Genomic DNA, 16,601 nt, shown 5'->3' on the forward strand with positions numbered 1-16,601 from the left:
ATTGATCCAAAAATAACTCAATGCAACATGTTTTTAGTTCAGCGCATAGGATGCTATGCAGCTGCCATTTGATAACCGCCCTTTAAGCAAGCAAACTAAGTGAACTAATCAATCATTTAAATATACAAAACTGAAGAACACGTCAATTTGCAAGCACAAGAATGAAAGGACATAATGCAGACTCGGGAATTCAGGCCTCGGTACTTGGTTTGGCCCTCCTGCGGAAATTCTAAATCGCATTGCTTCATATGCAAAAAAAAAACAGTAGTGATATCTGTTAATATCTTCTATATCAGTATATGTTAGCGGGACTTGTCTCATTTTTGAAGAATGTTAACAAACCTTGTGCATTCATTTTCAGCTTTCTATTTTGTCATTCTCCGAAACAAGTCACCCTGGTGTTTTTGTTGGATATCTGGCGTTGAGTTTGTCTGGTTGATGGCAACCATACTAGAATGTTTGCTTAGATCATGTGCCACTAAGTTGCAAAATATCATTACTAATGAGGTGATACTGATCCTAGGGGTGGAAAAAGAACTCACAAAAGTATTGCAACGAGTAGAATTAATAGAGTGTTGTATATATGATGCTGAGAAAAGGACAAAAGAGCCAGCAGCTAACAGTTGGCTTGGTCAACTGAGAGATGTTATATATGAAGCTGATGAAATCTTGGACGTGGTTAGATGTAAAGGAAGCAAGCTAGTTCCTGAACATCCTTCATCATCAACAAACAAATCAGCTGCATATAAAGTCCTTTCAGTTTCCTCTAGCTTCTGCAACATCGTGCCACGTCATGATGTTGATGTTCAGATTAGAGCACTCAACAAGAAGATAGAGCAGATTACAAAGGACAAGATATTCGTAACATTCAACAGTAGTACACAACCTACTGGAAATGCTCCAACATCTAAACTAATAAGAAGTTCTGACCTTGTTGAGCCTAACCTTGTGGGAAAGGAGATCTTATATTCTAGCAGGAAGTTGGTGGACTTAGTGCTTGCACACAAGGAAAGTAAGTCTTACAAGCTCGCTATTGTTGGAACCGGAGGAGTTGGTAAGACGACACTAGCTCAAAAGATATACAATGACCCGAAAATAAAAGGAACCTTCAAGATGCATGCATGGATTTGTGTTTCGAAAGACTTCGATGAAATTAGTCTTTTGAAAGAGGTTCTTCGTAATATTGGTGTGCATCGCAAGCAAGGTGAAACCATAGCAGAGTTGCAGAGAAAGCTTGCAGAAACAATGAAAGGCAAGAGTTTCTTTCTCGTTCTCGATGATGTGTGGCAGTCCAATGTGTGGATGGATTTACTAAGAATTTCATTACATGAAACAGTTGCTGGAGTAATATTGGTAACCACACGAGATGATCAAATTGCCAAGAGAATAGGTATAGAGCATACCCATCGTGTTGATCTCATGGCAGCAGAGGTGGGATGGGAGCTACTTTGGAAGAGCATGCACATTGATGAAGAGAAAAAAGTGCAGAATTTAAGAAACATAGGGATTGAGATTGTTCGTAAATGTGGTTGCCTTCCGCTTGCAATCAAGGTTACAGCCAGTGCTTTGGCATGCAAAGATTGTACGGAGAATGAGTGGAAAAAGTGTTTGGGCAGATATGCTAGCTCCCAGGGCATGCTCTCTGATGAAATAGAAGGAGCTCTGTATCTTAGCTATGATGAGTTACCGTATCATCTGAAGCAGTGTTTCCTCTATTGTGCTTTGTATACTGAAGATTCTGCCATTCTCCGTCATGTAATTACCAGGTTATGGATTGCTGAAGGCTTCATTGAGGAGATACAAGGCCAAATACTAGAAGACATAGCAGAAGAGTACTACTACGAGCTAATCCATCGTAACCTCCTCCAACCAGATAAGAATTATTTTGACCTGGCTGGATGCAAAATGCATGATCTATTAAGACAACTTGCTTGTAATATATCAAGAGAAGAATGTTTTGTTGGAGATATTGAATCATTAAAGGGTGAAAATATGTCAAAACCGAGACGTCTTACTGTTGTATCTAAGAAGGATATGCTAGTGTTGCCTAGCATGGATAATGTGGAAGTTAAGGTCAGGACTTTCCTAACTGTTCGTGGTCCACATAGAATTGAGGATACATTGTTCAAGAGATTTCTGCTTCTTCGTGTTTTGGTACTGAATTACTCACTTGTGGAAAGCATTCCGGATTGTATAGGAGAACTGATACATCAGTGCCTACCATTGTTTTGGGTACCGCTCGAAATTTCGTGATCCTGAGCGGTTATCGCGTTTACCGCTACCCCACGGAAAACACTCATACCGAGCAAAAAAAATCGAGTTCTTTGGAAAATTTTGAGTTCAAACGCTGACCCAGTTAAATAGATGGTATCTCTAATGTATAAGTAAAATGGTGATGGCGTAGTGGGAAAGGCATGCTCTCTGGGGAGCTGCGAGTCATGGGTTCGAGTTTTTCTTCCTCCCGTTTTTATTCTTTTTTAGAGTGCAAAAGGCATGCTCTCCAGAGCTGCGAGTCGCGGGTTCGAGTCTTTCTTCTTCCCTTTTTTATTCTTTTTTAGAGTGCAAAAGGCATGCTCTCCGGAGCTGCGAGTCGCGGGTTCGAGTCTTTCTTCCTCCCGTTTTTTATTCCATTTTAGAGTGCAAAAGGCATGCTCTCCGGAGCTGCGAGTTGCGGGTTCGAGTCTTTCTTCCTCCCGTTTTTAATTCTTTTTTAGAGTGCAAAAGAAAAAAAACTGAAAGTGGCCAGGAATCGAACTCAGCATCTGAGAGCTAGCACAGCGGTTGGTGCGTGTGAACAGCCGCTACGCTAGGGGATGTTTACTGATCTCACATAGTTAAAATTGTATCTATATCAACTTAGAAATATTTGAATTCAAAATTTAATTTTAAATTTCGTCTGAATTTTTTTCGGTATTTCGTGGTTACTGAAAGCTGAATAAAACTGTTGCTTATTGATGATTTGGTGCGGCATACAAGAGTATATAAGAGGGTACAAACCGACTTGGGGTAGGGGTACAAAACTGACTTGGACTAGAAGTCGTATACCATAATGACTACTCTAACACCCCCCCGCAGTATCAACGGCAGGCTCGACGACGTTGAGACTGAAACAGATATCTTGAAACGGCTTAGTAGGCAGTGCCTTGGTGAAAATGTCAGCAAACTGAGCCGTAGAGGGAACATGAAGCACCCGAACCTGACCAAGAGCAACCTTTTCACGAACAAAATGAATATCAATCTCAATATGCTTTGTGCGTCGGTGTTGAACTGGATTGCTGGTCATGTAGACTGCTGATATGTTGTCACAGTAGACAATAGTGGCCTGCTCAATAGGCCTGTGTAGCTCGGAGAGTAACTGCCGAATCCAGATTGTATCTGCAACGGCATGTGCCACAGCGCGATACTCAGCCTCGGCCGACGAACGTGAGACTGTAACCTGTCTTTTCGAAGACCAAGAAATCAAATTGTTACCAAGAAAAACACAAAAACCGAAAGTGGACCTTCGAGTGTCAGGACAACCAGCCCAGTCTGCATCAGAGTATGCGGTAAGCGAGTTTGGAGAAGAATTATTGAGGCGGAGACCATGATTGAGAGTTCCTTTTAAATACCGAAGAATGCGTTTAACATGATTATAGTGAGGAACCCGGTGATCATGCATATAGAGACATGCTTGTTGAACAGCAAAAGAGATTTCAGGACGAGTAATGGTGAGATATTGGAGAGCACCTGTTAGGCTACGATAGAGAGTAGGATCGAAAAAGGGTTCACCGGTAGCTGAAAGTTTAAAACTAGTATCGACAGTAGTGCGAGATGATTGACAGTCAAGCATACCAGCACGATTAAGAAGATCAAGAATATACTGGCGTTGGGAAAGAAAAAGGCTGGTGGAATCTCGAACAACAGCAATGCCTAAGAAATGATGAAGGAGTCCTAGGTTAGTCATAGAAAATTCAGATCTAAGAAGAGAGACAATATGATCTAAGAACTTTTGGGAGGAGGCGGTAAGAATGATATCATCTACATAGAGAAGTAAATAGGCAGTGTCAGAAGTTTGATGATACACAAAAAGAGGTGTCGGAGAGAGATGGAGTGAAGCCTATTGTTTGAATGAAGGAGGAGAAGCGTTGAAACCAAGCTCGTGGGGCCTGTTTAAGACCGTAGAGAGATTTCTGAAGAAGACATACATGAGTTGGAAAGGATGGATTTTCAAAACCCAGAGGTTGCTGGCAGTAGACAGTTTCTTGAAGGGAACCATGGAGGAAAGCATTTTTAACATCAAGTTGGTGAATGGGCCATGAAGAGGAGACAACAACACTAAGAACGGTGCGAATGGTGCTAGGTTTAACAACAGGAGAGAAGGTTTCTTCGTAATCAATTCCTTGTTGCTGAGAAAAGCCACGACAAACCCACCCGGCTTTATATCGTGAGAGGCTCCCATCGGAGTGGAACTTTTGGCGAAAAATCCATTTGCCAGAAACAATATTGGTATTGGGAGGACGAGGAACAAGTTGCCAGGTGTTGTTTTGAAGTAAAGCATTATATTCTTCTTGCATGGCAGCGGCCCAATTGGGATAAAGTAGAGCAGTTTTGTAATTCTTTGGAAGAGAAGTGAGAGATATGGAGGTATGAAGGTTTAGGCGGTCTTGTGGTTGATGAAATCCTGATTTGGCCCTAGTACGCATGCGATGATCATTAATCGGGGCTGTTGTAGGAATAGCACGAGGGGGTAAGGTGGGTACTGGTGAGTCCGGCGCAGCGGAAGAGTCGGACGAAGGAGTAGGGCTGGGTGGTGGAGTGGGAGCAGGGCTGGGTGGTGGAGTGGGAGCAGGGCTGGGTGTTGGGGAGGGAGCAGGGGTCAGGGGTGTTGGGGACGTCTCGGGTGGGGTGAGTGTATGGTTGGGATTGGCTATGGTGGGTGTTAATGGTGGTGGTGATAAGTTGTGTTCGGCAGGTAGGTGAGTATATAGTTGGAAAGGACGGGGAGAGGGGGTGTTTGCGGAGCTAGGGGTGTTGGATGGTGTAGTAGTGCGTTGTGATAAAGGAAAAATGTGCTCAGCAAACGTGACATGACGAGAGACATGAACGTGTCCGGTGTGAAGGTCGAGACAGCGATAGCCTTTGTGCTCGTCAGAGAAGCCGAGAAAAGCACATGGGATAGAGCGTGGTGACAATTTATTTGCAGAAGTGGCGTAGGCATTGGGAAAACAGAGACAACCGAAAACACGAACCGCGGAGTAGTCGGGGTGGGAAAGAAAGAGGGAATAATAGGGAGTAGTGTTGGGTTTAGTTGTAGAAGGTCGAATATTTAGAAGGAAGGTGGCCATGTGTAGGGCTTCAGCCCAAAACTTGGGAGGCATAGATGATTGAATGAGGAGAGTGCGAACTATATCATTGAGGGTGCGAAGAGAGCGTTCTGCTTTACCATTTTGAGGGGAGGTGTAGGGACAGGAGAACCTAAGCAGGATGCCATGTTGTAAGAAGAAAGTATGATTTTTAATGTTATCAAACTCGCGACCATTGTCACATTGGATAAAACGAATTAGGAGGAAGAAGTGAACAGACACATAGCGTTGAAAATTGAGGAAAAGAGAATGGACCTCGGATTTGTTGCGTAGAGGAAAAGTCCAGACAAAGTGGGTGAAATCATCTAGGATAACAAGGTAGTATTTAAAACCCGAAACACTTGCAATGGGAGAGGTCCATAAATCACAATGTATTAATTCAAAGGGATAAGTGCTACAAGAATTAGAGGAACTAAAGGGAAGACGCACATGTTTGCCTAATTGACAATACTCGCAAAACACAGAATTATGAGAGTCCCTATTACATGGTATGGTAAATTCACTAAGCATAGAAGCTAAGACGGCGGGGTTGGGATGGCCCAGGCGACGATGCCAGAGATCGACGGAGGCCAGCATGGATGTTGGAGGGGTGGCGGCAGGAACTCCATTAAGAGAATAAAGATCACCGGAGCTATTGAAGCGAGCGATCTCGGCCTTGGTCAGGTAATCTTTCACAGATAAACCAAAAGGGTCAAATTCAGCCGAAACTAGATTGTCGCAAGTAAATTGGCGAACAGAGATAAGATTTTTAATGAGGGCGGGTGTAACTAGAACATCGCGAAGTAAAAGAGGTTTGATGGAAGAGGGAAGTTGAGCCTGACCAACACAATATATAGGAATAGATGATCCATCTCCAAGGATAATGGAAGGGAAAGGAGATTTAGTGCAAGAAGATAACCAATTACTAGATGCAGGCATATGACTAGAGGCCCCTGAATCAAAGATCCAATCCGTACCTGAGTTTCCTTGTGCAGCAAAGTTATTCATGGCCTGGAGAAAGGCAGCTTGATCCCAGCTCGGCGTCGCAGGTGAGGGTGGCGTCGGAAGCAGTGCCGACGGATACGATGGTGAAGGCATTAGGGCCGGCTGGGGAGTGTAGTAGGCATTGGCCGGCTGTGGTGGGGGTGGCATCGGGAGCAGGGCCGGCTGAGGTGTGTAGTAGGCGCCGCCGTCGGTGGTGTAATGACCATAAGGAGCATACGTCGGGGCGGCGTGATAGGCAGTGGCCGGCTGTCGGGGGTTGAGAACCCCGGGAGCACCAGTAGGCGGCCGAAGGCCGGGTTGCCAGGCACCTGAGTATGCCGGCGGAGCACCGAGGGTGGACGGAGCGGACCAGGGCATGGGCCATGCTTGAACAAGCCCCGTCCAAGGATCATGAGGAGGCCGCCATGCAACCGCAGATGGAGCACTGGTGGGTGGTGCAGGACTCGGTGCTGGTGATGTCGTAGGCGAAACCGAACGAGTCGACGGCGGCCTGTAGATAGGGTTTTTGCCGCGGTAGTTCGGACTAGGACGCCAGCCTGGGGGCGGTTGAACAGATGACGATGCGGACGGCCCGGCGGCAGGAGCCGGCATGGAGGGCGGCGCTGGTGTAGACGACAGAGGAGGACAAGCCGCAGCATGAAGGACCTTGGGGCGAGAGTCCTTGCGAGCTTGTGTTTCCGCCGCGAGTTGTAGCAAGGAACGAACTTCAGCGAAGGTAGGAGGGGCCGTATCATTGGTGTGAACGAGGCTTGCTTGTCAAAGTCTTCGCTGAGGCCGACGACGACGATATTGATTAGCTGTGAGTCGCTAACTGTATCGCCGAGTTCGCGGAGCTCATCACCAATGGTCTTAACGCGCTGGCAGAACAGGTTCACCGGGGCGTCTCCTTGCACCATATTGCGAAGTTCGGTGTGGAGAGCGTTTTTCCGAGCGTCGGTGTTGCTTTGGAAGAGCTGACGGAGGGAGTGCCAGATGTTGGCAGCGGTGGCGCCGTCGTGATCGAGCATGTTGAAGATCTCGGTGGTGATGCGGGTGTAGAACCACTGGACGATCGCGAGATCGTCTTTCAACCATTGCGGATCGTCGGGGCGGGGAAGACAGTTGGCAGCGACATGCGAGCGTAGGTTGCAGCGGCCGAGGTGGAGATCGAAGAGATGTCTCCAATGGTAGTAGTTGTGGGCGGCGAGATCAAGAACTATGGGGATGTAGGGGCTGACGTCGGAGATTGTGTCAGCAAGAGATATTGGTGCGGCGAGGATGGGTGCAGGGTAGTTTTGTGGAGCTATGGTGAGGGCCGAGAGAGAAGCGGCCGCGGCGTTGGCAGCCTTGGCGATGAGTGCGGCCCGGCACTCGAAGTAGCCGGGCGGCGGCGGCGGCGGTGGTGTTGGCGGAGCCATACCCTAAACCCTGGGACCGGTATCTGATACCATGAAAGCTGAATAAAACTGTTGCTTATTAATGATTTGGTACGGCATACAAGAGTATATAAGAGGGTACAAACCGACTTGGGGTAGGGGTACAAAACTGACTTGGACTAGAAGTCGTATACCATAATGACTACTCTAATAGTTACCGTGGTAACCGTGAATTTCGCTGCCCCTCGAGAAAAAAGGGCCGCTTGGGATCCAAAACCATGGCGCCTACTGAATGTAGATTATACTGGCATATCTTGTCTTCCAGAATCCATTGGCTCCTAAAAAACCTTCAAGTGCTTAGCTTGAGATACTGCAAAGCTCTGCACAGTCTTCCGTCGGCGATGACCCAATTGTGCAGTTTAAGATGTTTTTGTCTTATTGGTGCAGAAATAAATCATGTTCCAAAAGGTATAGGAAAACTGAAGTTTCTGAGTCATTTACGAGGATTTCCTGTTGGTAATGGAAGTGATAATGCTGATGCACAAGATGGATGGGAGTTGGAAGAGTTGTCTTGTGTGTACAGATGAGGAGTCTTATTCTGAACAGATTGAAATGTGCGGCAAATTGTAGTTCAAATACAGTGCTCGCGGACAAAAACCATCTAAAAGAATTGTCACTAGAGTGGACTGAACAAAGAGAGGAAAAATACCAAGAAGAAGAAGTTTCCAATGCCGAGGGTGTCTTTGAGCAGCTAATACCTTCACGCAATTTGGAAGCCTTGTTTATTAGATTATACTTTGGTCGGCGGTATCCCACCTGGTTTGGTACCACCTATTTGTGTTCACTCATACACTTGACCCTCAGATATTCACGATCGTGTGTGGATCTTCCACCGCTTGGGCAGCTACCAAACTTGAAATATCTGTTAATTGTTCGATCATATGCACTTACCAAGGTCGGACCTGAATTTGTTGGCTACAGGAATCGTGATCCCATATGCAGTGAGTTAGTTGCTTTCCCTAAACTTGAATGGTTGATCATCAGGGATATGCCCAACTGGGAGGAGTGGTCTTTTTTTGAAGAAGTAGAAGAATTTGCTGTCGATGAAGGGAGAGAGGATGGAGCTGCTGAGACTCGTCCAGAGGACGCCCAATCTGCAAGGTTGTCACTGCTGCCTCGTTTCGTGATGTTGAGACTCGAACATTGCCCAAAGCTGAGGACTCTCCCGCGGCAGGTTGGAGAGGACACCACCAACTTGAAGATGCTCAAATTAATTGGAGCAAACAACTTGAAGGCTGTCGAAGATTTCCCACACCTCGCCGACCTCCTCCTTATTGAGAAATGTGAAGGCATGGAGAGGATCTCCAACCTCCCTCAAGTGACGAAACTGCATGTCCATGGTTGTCCAAACTTAAGCCATGTAGAGGGGCTGGGAAGTTTGCAACAGCTATGGCTGGGTGAGGATATGCAAGAGGTCTCTTCCCGCTGGGTGCCTGGGCTTCAAGTGCAGCACCAACGACTTCATGGCGAATACCTAGATGTTTACACGCTGTCTACCAGTTAGATGGCAACACTGGCACAAGGTATGACACTGCATATATACTGATTGGACAATTTTTTTTCTATCGTTGATTCTCTGAACCATAATTCGTATCCTGACAACACAATTTTTTGCTTCATCATATTGGGTAGATGCATACATTGTACATGTTGTGCCATTATGCTTATGCAACATAATTGCTTAGATCAATTGTGATTGTACATGTTCCTAAAGAGCTAGCTTTAGTAGATGCCCATGGCTGTAGATTGCAGTCGTACAAAAGGTATTAAGTGTTGTATAGCACTGCTGTAAGTTGCTGCTTATGTGTGCATTGGAAACCAGTACTGTTGCTTAGATTCTCAAATCTTTAAGAGTTTATAAATTCTGTATCTAAATCTAGTTTGTGTCTACATGTATGTACGTGTATATGCATGCAGCACATACACTCTGACATGTGTGCCTCCATAAACTGATATTAGTAGTAATAGTTTTTGAGGCCTTGACCTCTTGCTGAGACAAACAATACCCCTGTTTTGTATGCGCGGAAGTGCAAGATTCCAAAACTGAAGCTACCCTACTCATTCTGGACTGCCACATGTTTGTGATGCTTTGATTAACTGAGGAATACAATAGATTTCTTGTAATGGATGCCTTGGTCTTATGTGCTTGTCGTAAACTCTTCTTCCTATGGTTTGTTCTCTCATTCAAATTATATGCTGAACATAATTGTGGCAGCCTGGACTGATGCCACAGTTCGCCTTGACGTTGACGGGCAACATACTAAGCCTGTCGACGGTGAAGACGTGCAAGCACCCTGATCTACTGCAAACTGGTGAAGGAAGCGTCATGTTTCTTTCTCTTAGGGCAAGTGCCCTGCAACGTATCGAATTTGGTCTCGTAATATTTTTTCCTGAACTTGAGATGGAGACCTTTGCTGTACTGAAAATGTGTGATTGCGATGGATGCATCTTACCTGCGTTAATTAGCTATATGGCCTATGGGAATGCGCTCCATTCACTCTGTTTTTGGCTACCGATAAGTGCAGTGGCCATTTCGTTGGAAGGAATCGGATACTACTCCATATATTAGATTAATTTGACTGCTGGCTGTGACCAAAACTGAAGCGAGGTGTTTCTCTTGTGTTGTAGTATTTGTTTACTACTTCAGCCAGTTTTCTGATTAATTCAAACATTCGTCTATTTCATTTTTGCCATACAAAACCCTGAAATATTTTGAGAACACATGAATGAATCATCTTGTGCTTAGGAATGTTCTGGAATGTCTGGTCCAACGATTATCCTCCATAGCCTCTTCACCGTGTGCAGAGGCTGAACTGAATATATATAGATCAGGTTACTGAATGCAAAGTACGTTGCTGTTAGCCAAGAGTGTGTAGCGTCCTTTTTATTCAGTGGGCACAATTAATTGTGTGATCTAGACATCTAGTGTGTGAGCATCTTCATTGGTCGCTGGTCAGTAAGTTAAATTTGCAATCGTAAAATTTGTGTTGGTGTAAACCTGTAGGTATTCTACTGTAAGTGTGTAACCCCCCTGACTCAAGTTATGTTATTGCAGTCAGTTGGTGTTTCTGTCGACATGCACGAAGGTCAGCTTTGTGTTTGGCGTCGTGGTTGGCTTCACCTTGAAGAGAAGGCTGCGCCGGTGGGCTGTCAAGCTGCTCAAGAGAATTAAGGACGATGAGTAGCTAGCTAGTGCAGTTAAACTTGAAATTTTGTTGGCAAGTGTGCTCTAGTTACTCTGTAGTAACCCCGAGTTGAACCTCATTGACTGCTTGGATTAACTGTGATGGATACGACATAGTCGTTCTTAAGCTGTATCGCAAATCTCCTTGAGGGGATCCGTAGTTCTGTACTGGCAATTGTGGCGTGTGCAGATTCCGCTTTGTTTCTCTCGCCGATTTTCAATATATGGTGCCGCTGTTGCGGTCCTCTTGGGAGTTCATGCTGTTGCTTGGCTTTCCAGTATATATATATATATATATATATATATATATATATGCTGCTACTGGCTCAGGTAAGGCATCAGGTTCAATCATCAAGAAAGAAAAAGTGAGCCACCTTGAGTGCTTTTGCTTTTGCCTTTTGCTGCACTGGTGGGTGGGAGGGAAGGAATAATTAGTGGGTTCCATGTCCAAGTAAACAAATTAAGATTAAGATAAGCATCATTAGCCATCTTCACCTCTTTCTCTTCCAGACAGCATGCAGAGGAAAAGTTTCCTTTAAAAAAAAAAGTTTCCTGAAGATATTGGTTGCTCTGTTCTTCCTCTTCTCCACACACAGCCAATTTACTGAATTAGCCTTCTCCACTGCGCTTTTCACCGATTTCCTGAAGATATTGTTTGCTCTGTTCTTCCTCTTCTCCACACACAGAGGAAAAGTTTGTCTTGATCCGCTCATGTTCGCCGTTCCTTCCTCGTTGGTCCACTGGTCACCACTGATTGAAGTGATCTTGTGGACTTACGGGCCCGTGTTCAGGTATATATTTCATCTGTGTGCTGAACTTCTTGATCTGTAACACGGTGGGAGGTACTCCTTCTGTTCACTAGTTGGCCCATAATCTTGTACTATTATATAGAGGTAAACACAATGATGGTGCCTGAACTTGTCACCGATGTTAACTTTGGTGCCTGAACTTGAAATATACGTCGAACTGGTTCTAAAACTTGACGCGAACGTGCAAATACGGTGCTAATCTTGTCCATAGGCGTAAAGCACGTCGACGTGATTGACCGACGTGCAAATACAGTGCTAATCCTGCTTCTACACATTGTAACATTCTAACGTAGTACATGTGCGCCTTGGCTAGGTTGTTAGACTGTTAGGCCGCCGTGATTCATCTCTATCTTCTGTAACAATAGCTAGCCTTATCCTCTGTTTCTTGATCTCCAAGATTGTAATCCAAACAACTTGTATGCGCTGTTTAGGGAGGTGCACCCCTGCATATAAACACGCAGCGCGTCCCCTCCAAAGCGGTAAGACGCTTAAGCTAATCTTCTCACATGGTAATCAGAGCCTCCCTTTTCCGTTTCATCTAGCTTCCATCAAGTTTTCTCCATCCACTAGCTCGCGATGTCCTCCTCCACGAGCGCTCCTCTGGCTGGCCTCAGTGGTGAGGTTAAGAGAAGCTAACCAGGACGAACTATGTCCTCTGGCATTGCAAGTCACGCCACAGCTTCTTGGGTCCAATGTCTTCGGCCATGCCGAGAGAACACTGCTGCAGGAATGCCTAGCAGCGGCGGGTGGGAAAAACCCAGCAGTGACGGGGAAGGCTCTCAGGGCCGCCCGCCACTGACCTTCCACCACTGGTGGGTGTATTGTGGTGGCTGGCGGAACCAGTTCCCGCCACAACTATTGTGACTAGCAATTGTGTCAGTACTCTCTGCCCGTCACTGTGGTGCGTAGCAGCAGTGGCAGTCAACATTGGCACCCACTAGTGGTAGTGGTCTAGGCCTATAGAAGAATTGCTGCTGTGGCAACATTTTTTGCTGCCATGGCAGCCTTTTAATGACACGGTTACATTATTTTGCACTTGATCATCACATTGCAATACAAATATAGAATGTTGTCTCAGCATTCAAACAATCATGCAGACGCATACAATATATTATTAGAACGTTGCCACAATAAATAAGAGTAATAGTGAAGCAAAGTAGTGAGTATAAGAAGTGCGAGGAAACAAACATGCATGTCTCAACACATAATCAATAGTTTCTGAAGCTGTTTTGAAAAATTGTCTATATCGACTTGGCTAGTCACTGGCAATCGATGACCGAAATGTGTCTTCGACTCGGTGAAGTCGTTCTTCATGCTGACAGTGGAACTTCCCATCCTCATTTACAACCTCCTTGTTGATGATTTTGGCCGACACCTTTTGGATGCGCTCAGGCTCACTTAATAATTCTCCTACGTCCATGTCCTTCTCCATCTCCTTGGACCAGTTGACGATCTAGCTATGATTTCACAAATATGGACTTTTCTTCAAAAAGTCATTCATGACAGCCATGATAAAGTAGCTAGACATATGAGAGGTTTTGACATTTGGTTCTTGATAGCAACAAGCGCTAGTGATGAGCTTAAATTCTTAATATCGTATTACCGTGTTGTTGAAGTTGTTACGCTTGCATAGAGCATCATTTAGAACCTCCTTCAATTTTGTCCATTGCTTCTGAGGGAATCTCTTCGAATCGAAGAAATAAGCCAAGCCCTGCGTCGACAATAATGCGATTACGATCCAATGTTGGTCGTTGCGCAATAAAACGAAGAAATTAGCATGGATGAAATCAAACCAGAAGGTCAACTCTATATGTTTCATAATAAATGAGTGAATGTTAACAACTTACTTGTCGCTGTATGGCAAGAGAAAGGTGTCCTTTTGCAAACGGTCAAGGAACCAGAGAAGTTTATTGTCACCAAGGACAAAAAAGGCAAGGGGGAAGCCTCGTCAAACCCTCTCCATCAAGTATGGGTTCAGGAAGATCAGCAGGTATTGGCATATTTGTTGAATAACCTTTCCAGGTGACCAACATCCGCAAGGTGCACGAGCTCGGACTGTCATGGTGAGCATGTTCTCATCGCAGTCCAGATAGCGGGTGAACAATATCCGCATTGCGCTCTCCAATGCACAGAAGGGCATGCAATCTGTGGGCGCCCACTTTGCCTACATGCGCTCCCTCGCTGACAAACTAGCTGCTGCCGGCAAGCCGCAGGATGAGGACGAGGTCATCTCCTACATCACCGCTGAGTTGGACATGGAGTACCAGCCCCTGGTGTGGGCCCTCGACTCCCGCACCAAACCAGTCACACTCCATGATCTGTTTGCTCAGATGACCAACTTTGATCAGCATGTGGCGATGCTCCATGGCAGCAGCAACAGCGCCGAGTTCAAGTCCTCCGCCAACTCTGCCGTTCATGGTGGCCGTGGTGGCTTCCGTCACCGTGGCCCGCCACGCGGCAAGAACAAGGGCAACAAATGGTGGCAACTTCAGCAACAACAACAACGGAGATGGTGCCCCTCGCACACTACTAGGGAAAACCTTATGCACAGAACTTTAGCAGTAGCGTTTGTTAAAAAACGGCGCTACTGCTAAATTAGCACGTGCAGGATAAACGCGCTGCAGACACAAACGTAGCAGTAGCGCGTCTACTTTTAAAAGCGCTACTACTAAAATTCTCACTACTAAGCCGATAGGCTACATATAGTAGTAGCGGTCTTCTAGAAAGAGCGCTACCACTAAGTTTATTTTAGCAGCGCATTTACTGTGAAACGCGCTACTGTTAATGAAAAGAAAATTAAATGAAAAACAAATAGAAAAGTAAATGAAAATGAAAGAAATAAAAAAGGAGAAAGGAAAAAAATAAAATGTAAAGAAAAATAAATGAAAAAGGGAAAAAGGAGAAAGGAATAGCAGTAGCGTCTGTTCATCAGAGGCGCTATAGATAACTTAGCAGTAGCGCTTGTTTAGACCACCGCTATAGAAAGAGAAAAGAAAATAAGAAAAGAAAAGGAAAATACATAGCTATAGCAGTAGCACGTTTACTGAAAAGCGCTATAGCTAACTTAGCTTAGCTATAGCGCTTTTACAGAAACGCGCTACCGCTAAGTTTGACTTAACCCAAAAGCGGTTTCCCCCCGGCCACCACTTCTCCCCCAAATCTCTCGCCCCACTTCGCCGCCGTCTCCCCAATTCGCCGTCGCCCTACTTCGCCGCCGTCTCTTGCCGACGTTAACGCCCCCGGAGCCACCAGAGTCGCGCGCCGTCGACACCACCGGAGCCGCGCGGCCTCATCAACGCCACCGGAGCCGCGCGGCCTCATCAACGCCACCGGAGCCGCCCTCGGCGCCAGTGGAGCCATCCTCGACGCCCTGCCTCCCTCGCCGTCACCAGAGACGCCCCTGCCTCCCTTGTCACCACTGCCTCCCTCGCCACCACTGCAAAAATTTAGGTTAACTAGTTTAATTAGGTTAATTATCTAGGTTAGTGCAAAAATTTAGTTAGGGCTTTGACAGAGAACTAGCTAGGTTAACTACTTTAATTAGGTTAATTATCTAGGTAAACTAGGTTAACTAGCTAGGTTAACTAACTAGGTTAAATAGCTAGGTTAATTAGGTTCGTTAGGTTAACAAGCTAGGTTAACTAGGTTCGCTAGGTTAGAGGAAAAATTTAGTTTAGAGCATTAGGTGAGAAGGGTTAGAGAAATTGAGTTCCTTTGCAATTTAATTGGGTTCTGTCCTAGGCAGAGAAGCGTTAGAGAAAATAATGTGTCTGTGTGTGTGAGAGAGAGGAATAGCTAGAACAAAATTTGGGTTCTGTCCTAGGCAGAGAAGTGTTTAGTGAGGTCATTTTGCAAAGGTTTTTGATTTTTGAAAAGACCACTATTTTTCTAGGAAAAGAATTTAGGCAAGTTTTATTTTAAAGATGATCCTTCCTAGACTTTTATTGTTGATTTTATCTTTTCATTGAAGTGGTCATGTTATATCTTTTCATTGAAGTGTGGTTCAATTGTGCCCATGTGGCCTTTTGTTGTTTCCAGGGAATGAAGCGCGGGTGGCCTATGTTTTGTCGGAATCTTGATTCATTTCCGTTCCGGCAAATTTCAGGTGCTCAATTTGTCCACTTTTTAGCAAAGGTCATGCTGAAATTTTTCATGAATTTCGGCATGGCTTGTGCTACAAACTAGGACATATCGAGTGCCCGCGATTTGCCGCACCAGGAAGGAGTCCATGTTCCTGCAAAGCATAGGCCTTTTTTTATGTCATTATTCATTTTATTAGGTCTAGAATTAATTGACTAGATTTAATCGTAGGAAACATGGCTAGCAACGATGAAGGACAGGGTTCTGGTGACTGCGACAACATCTACCTGGCGGCAGAAGAATTTTTGAGGGAAGCCAACGATCAAGAGTTGATGTTGCTGGGTCCACCTGTCACATCGGAGATTGAGACCGACATCGAGACCGGCGCTGAGACTGAGACCGGCGCTGAGACTGAGACCGGCATCGAGACCGACGCTCAGACTGAGACCGGCGCCGAGACTAGCAGAGCCGGTATAGAACCGAAAGCAAAGAGGCAACGACTTCCTAACAAGCTCAGGACTAATAGACTGGTGGTCACGGAGGTGGACGACGGCAATTTTGAGCCAAACGCGCCCGAGGAAGCGCGCGTGCTACGACAATCAAATAGGCTGCATCATACGGACAACCGCCACCATCAACGATGAGAAACTACAGAAGATAGATAATATGAGGCCCTCCCTCCTAAAGAAGTTGCACCAGATATTCTTGTTCCCGGGCCGGAATGAAAAGGATTATAAAGATCCAGATAAGGACCCGGCAATGAAGAACATAAACAAACACACCATGA

General features: G+C 45.5%; 1 pseudogene; it reads left to right on the top strand.

The window, feature by feature from the left end:
• Nucleotides 1–399: 399 nt before the first annotated feature.
• Nucleotides 400–9,245, top strand: LOC109749166 (putative disease resistance RPP13-like protein 3; annotated as a pseudogene).
• Nucleotides 9,246–16,601: the final 7,356 nt, after the last annotated feature.

Source organism: Aegilops tauschii, chromosome 3, assembly GCF_002575655.3.
Source record: "Aegilops tauschii subsp. strangulata cultivar AL8/78 chromosome 3, Aet v6.0, whole genome shotgun sequence".
NCBI lineage: Eukaryota > Viridiplantae > Streptophyta > Magnoliopsida > Poales > Poaceae > Aegilops > Aegilops tauschii.